We start from the raw sequence: 6,000 nt of genomic DNA, 5'->3' as shown, positions 1-6,000 counted from the left end.
GTTTTTAAATGGCGAGAATTGCGACAACAGCGCACCGTCTGGGTACTTGTGGGGTAACTGGGGAAGTCTCCCTTTATTCAAAGAGATGGGATTCTCCGCAGAGTTATGACACGTCCCTTACTGGTTACACGCAGAAGCCACTGAAAACCTTGAATGCAAAATAAAAGGAGAGAGATTTTTCCTTTGAATATTCTTCCAGCAGAAAAGCAAGGGAACTGATGGTAGAGATTGCAGCAACTTTAAAAAAAAAATAAGACATGATGTTCTGTTGCACCAACGAAAGCAAATTGGATCATCAAATTGGCTGATTCACCTGATAAGCTACAGTTTAATGCCACCTTCCAATACCCAGAGTTCCTATCTCTGAATCAAGTCAAGTAGAAAAACAAGTAAAAAAAAAAAAATCCTTAAATAATTAGGGAGGAGTGCAGAGTTTTTTTTGTGATCAAAAAGGTTGATAACGCTGGTATAAGGAGTGAAAACACCTCATATAAAAATTTAATCTGAATGTTTTTGTTGTTAAAAATCTCATGTGAATCATGAATTATGAAAAATATGACCTGGGAAAGCTGTGAACAAGTTGATTCAAGTATCTCAGGCATTCGATGATCTCACGCCCGGGTCCAGCTTGGCTTGGGGACTGCTAGCATTTTATCAGGTTCACAGCTCACTGATGGCCTCATACTGGCTCCAAGCCTCACCCGGCCCTTTTCATTCTTGTGCCAGATGTTTGGGACGCCTTCAGGAAATTGTGGGAAAGCAGGACTGGGGCTGGTCACCCACGACCACAATGGGAGGTGGCTGGTTTGACTCTCCTATCCTTAAAAACCAAGAAAGAGAGACCCAGCCCGGGAACAGCACAGAAGAATTTGCTTGGATCTTGAGATTTGACTCTGCTGAGAAATGTGGGTCTTTGCTTCCTCCCCATGTCCATCAGACATTTATTAAACACCTGCTCTGGGCCAGGCCCACTGGAGATGGGACTGCATCACTTCAATCTGGAAGAACTGAGTTCACTGGAAGAAACTGGTAAATGAAGGAAGGACGCTGAGACTATCAGATTGCAGGTGACTTTGGATTCTGAGATGGAATCCTTGTGACATGTGTTGAGAGTCAGAAATTGGCCTTGGTCTGGAGAGTCAGAGTAACCTCTCAAAAGGAGACAGAAGACATGCCTAACCCTTGCATGATTTGTGTATCAGTCTGTCTTCCGTTACTGTAATGAAATGCCTGAGACTGAGAACTTTATAAAGAAAAGAGGTTTATTTACCTCACAGTTCTGGAGATTCAAGGGCATGGCGGTAGCATCACCTTGGCTCTGGTGAGGGCCTCCCTGGCTGCATCATGTCATGGTGGATGACATGGTGGAGGAAGCACATGTGAGAGAGATTGTGTGGCAAGACAGGGAACCAGAAAGCAGGGAAGGGCCAGTCTTATTCTTTTATATCAACTCACTCTCATGAGAACCTAGTCTGCATTCATTCCTTCCACTGACCAAACTGTCCCCCCAGGCCCCACCTCTTAAAGGTCCTACCATCTCTGACACTGCCATGCGAGGGACAGAGCTTCTAACAATGAACCCTTGGGAGAAAAATCACATCCAAACCAGAACAGGGTGTTAAACTCTGAACAAGGAAAGGAGTCAGTGGAGTTGGGGTGCAGCTCAGTAATAGAGCCCTTGCTTATTACCAGGCCCTGGTTCTGTCCCCTCAAAGAAAGAAAGAGGTCAGGGACCAATGCAAGGCCAGGTATGTTCAGGCTGGTGGTATCAGAAAACTCTCTGACAACAAACCAATCAGAAGAGATGGGCCCTGAGCAATCAGAGCTGGCCATTCAAGAACTGCAGATCCCTAAGGGAGCGTATGGTGTGTTTGGGGAGCAGGGAGGGGTGTGGGGCTGAGCTGGAGCCCTGACCGAGGACAGGGCAAGGCAGGGCAGAGATTGCAGGAGGAGCTGGGAGCTGAACTCTGGAAGATGCAGAGCATCTGGGAGATTAGCTAGAGGCCAGCCAGGAGGGAGCTGGCTACCAGGACGCTCATCCACTGGCCCTGTGCAGGGTCCCTATGTCCAGTGCAATTGGAGAGTTCAGAGTCGAGATGGAGGAAACCCAGGGAACGGTTTGGGTCATTGTCTCCAATCTTCGACTCTTTCTAGTGCACACCCAAGGGCCTTGAGGTCCATTTCCACCACGTCACCACCGTCCCTGACCTAGAGGCCACCCAAGGCAGGAATGAGACCAAGTGGATTTGATTCCCGTACCCCTCCCTGGTCTCCGTTTTTTCCAGCCCAGCCCAGGGTGAAGAGGAGCGCCCTTTACACACTTTGTGCCCAGTGTGGGGGGGAGGGGGGCTGCTTTTCCCAAGGGCCAGCCCCGGAGACTGGCGTCCTGAGTCCAGCCAAAGGACTTAAGGTGGCCTCAGGATTGATGACATCAAAATGGAACCACAATGATAAGACCTAGCTCCCAAGAACTGAGCACCTACTATGTGCCAGTTCCCTAACTGTATTTCCTAACTCCTGCTCCCCGAGGTTTAAGTGAGCTCCTCCTCCAAATCATGAAGTCACCCAATGTGCGGTGGCGGAGATCCAACCCCTCTAAGGGAGCAAGCGGTGATGAGTGGAGCCCAATCAGTTGCAACATTTTAGGCAAAATTTCCCAATTTTACCTGCAAATGTCTCTAGCAGAACTGCAAGTCAACGCGGATCCCGCCTGAGGTGGGTCTCAAGGCCTGGAAGCTGCAAAGGTTAAGTGCGCTGGTGCTGAGAGGCCACGGAATCGTGGCCACTTTAGAGATGAGGAAACTGACACCCTGGGAGTAAGTGACCTGCCCAAGGTCACCCAGCTGGATGATGGCGGAGCAGCTTGGCCCTGCTGCCCACGCCGGCTCCACCACCCTGTCCCTGACCTTGATGACCCTGCTCACGCCATCTCAACGTTCCATATTTAAGGTGCATAAATCCCACCAGAGCTCGGAGTTGCTGCTTTTTCATTTCTCTCCAAGGGGGGCTGTTAAAATTCGGCTTGGCGGGGCTGGGGATGTGGCTCAAGCTGTAGCGCGCTCGCCTGGCATGCGTGCGGCCCGGGTTCGATCCTCAGCACCACATACAAACAAAGATGTTGTGTCCGCCGAGAACTAAAAAATAAATATTAAAAAAAAAAAAAAAAATTCGGCTTGGCCACGTTCCTCTCCTTGACTAGCCACATGCCTCCTTCTCAGATTGACACTTCAAGGCTAAGTGTCATCATTCAAGGGCGAAGTCGAAGATCACCCGGCCGGCCCTGGGTTCTCCTGTCATGGTACCCAACAGTGGGGGAGCCATGCTCTCCATCCCTGGGCCTCTGCTGTCCTCAGCTACGGTCTCACTTGGCAAAAGAATCTTTCCCAACTGTCACGCAGGCCACAAACCACCATCTTCTCTCGTGAGCATTCCCAGGGTAACCTGGGAGCCACTTGCGGGAGACTGTACCATCTTCAACTGTCCTTCCCCACTCCGTGCCGCCGGACACAGGTCGATGCCCTGCGAGCCGACTGCCTTAGTGGCCTCTCACCTTGTCCTCAAGATGTTGTCCTGGCTGAATAGGCAAGAGATGCTGCTGAATATGACCTGCATCGTTCAGGACAAAGAGAAGATTGCTGGGGAAGAACAAGATAGACCTGGTCCCTGCCTGCCTTGCTTAGGGGCTGGCCAGGAAGGAAAGAGAAGCCAACGCAGAGACGTTCCCCGGATGGCCCGAGGCCCACTGACAACAGGGAAAGGATCTGCCACCAGCTGGCTGGGTCCCCTTGCTAAGGGGCCACGTGCTTCCTTGATTCACTTCCACTCACTTTAACTCCTGCTGTATTGGACAGGGACCCGCAGGACACTGAATCACCTGGAAAGGACGCCCAGGAGTTATGCAGAGAACAGGTGTAAGGTGCGGGCAGACTTCAGGGAGCCCTCGAGGGGCGCTGAAGCCCCCAGATGAGCCACAGCAGGAAGCGGTTAGTGTTCCCAGGCCTGGGGCAGTGATGGGGAGGACAGTGCTTCTGGGGTCTAGTGATAGGGGGAGCCACAGAAGGGGACAGACTGGTCTCTGTAACACATACCTGAGATCCATCAGCTGATGAAGAGAGAAGGTTTACCTGGGCTCACAGTTGTCCAGGTTGCTGACTGTGCTGGTTGGCACTGTCCTTCTCAGGCCTGTGGAGATACAGCACAACCGCTCACTGCCCCCAAAATGAATAAGAAGCAGGGGCTGGGGCCCTGCTATCCCCTTCCAGTCATGCTTCCCAATGACCTGAAGACCTCCCACTAGGCTCCGCCTCTTAAAGGCTCCATGACCTCCCGATGACCTCCACTGGGGGAACAAGTCTTTAACAGGTGGGCTGTGGAAGACAGTTCAGGTCCAAACCCTACAGAGCCACAGCTGTGGGAGGACACAGCCACGGAGACTCCAGAGGCAGAGCGGGGAAGGAGCCAGGAAGCCGAGTCCCAGGCTCTCCTCCTTCCCTGCTCCCATCTCAGCAAGGATGCCTATGAGCCGAATCCAACAGGAAGCCAGGGTACAGGGACCTCAACACGCACTGCGGTCTCCTTGGGGCACAAGGAGTGTTGAAGGGGAGAGAGCGGGTCTGAGGGTGGGTGTCACTTGCCAACCACAGTGATCATGAACTGTGGCCTGGGTAGAGAAAGGGGCTTTATGGAAAATAGACAGAAGTGCCACCTGAGGGCTAACGGGGTTGACTGTCACCAAAAAGGTGGAAAAAGTCGAAGAAAAAGTCTTGGCATGGAAGAAACAGCAGGGCTAGTGAACCAGTGTTCTTTTTGATGTTTTAGGTGGTGTCAGGATTTGAACCCAGGGCCTTGTGCATGCTAGGCAAGCACTCTACCAGCTGAGTAAGGACTCCGTGCTGCTTAGGTGGCCCTGGGCTCTCAGAAGGGGAGTGGGAGGGTGTGGAAGGAGGCAGAGGGAGGGGGCGGTGACAGCAGGAGCTCATTACCATCCTGTCTCTATCGATCAACCAAACCGATAACAGCCAGCTGTCCCGTCCCTTTGTGCCATGAATTGTCAGACATAATGCGCCTGCATCTGGGTCTCCGGGAGAGATCATGGAGGCTGAGGAATGTTCGGATGGAAAAGGGAAAAAAACCCAATGATTGCATTAAGCAATATGATCTTCTGCACTCGACAGCCGGTGATACCGGGGCCCTTCAATCTTTTATTTTGTCTCAGGCGGAGCAGCTACGTCTGGTGTTTAGCTGTATTTTGTATTGATTTTTGAAATGACAAAGAAAATTTCAGAAGCTGTCAAGCAAACCCCGCGACGTTTATGAAATGAAGTTACGAGCCGCCGCCCGGGCCGTCTCCCTCATCTATTATGGATATTTCATTAGCGATTAGTCAGAAACTTTTGACGCTAGTTTAGAATTTGTCATTTACAGCTCTCTCGTCTCCATTTCCTTAAAACAGAAGAAATAACGTTCCTATAAATAAAGCAAGAGGCTAGGGATGTCGGCAGATAACGCAACACAGAGAGGGAAACGTATTTCCAAACCTGCGCAATTATGGGGGTAAAACAGCAGAGTAGACAATGCTTCAAATTAAGTTCCTAAATGTGCATTTAAGTTGCATAAAATATCACTCATATTGCAGTGGTGCCGTGTCATTTTTAAAAGTCCTGTCCAACCAGATTAGTAACTGTGTAAAAGATGTTCGTCTCGATTCTCAATTCCTCCCCCCACCCAACAGTCCCTCATTATGAAGACCCTCTCTCATTTTCCAATGGGGTTTCTTCTGTCCCTCAAATACCTGCTGCTAACTCGTGTTGAACACTGTGAATTGTCGTTTTCTGTTTTTGTTTCACATGCGATGTCGTCTCAGGCTCAGGCACAAAGAAACATCGTTCGCAAAGATTTCCCACCACAATGGACGGAAGGAATCCAGTCTTTCCACGTGTGCTAGGTACTCTGCAGACTGGACACATGTTTTTTCTTAACGACTCTTTACAAATCTGTGGG

Source organism: Marmota flaviventris, chromosome 19 (genome assembly GCF_047511675.1).
Source record: "Marmota flaviventris isolate mMarFla1 chromosome 19, mMarFla1.hap1, whole genome shotgun sequence".
Lineage (NCBI taxonomy): Eukaryota > Metazoa > Chordata > Mammalia > Rodentia > Sciuridae > Marmota > Marmota flaviventris.
The sequence above is the reverse complement of the archived record's forward strand: the minus strand, read 5'-3'. Positions refer to the sequence as shown.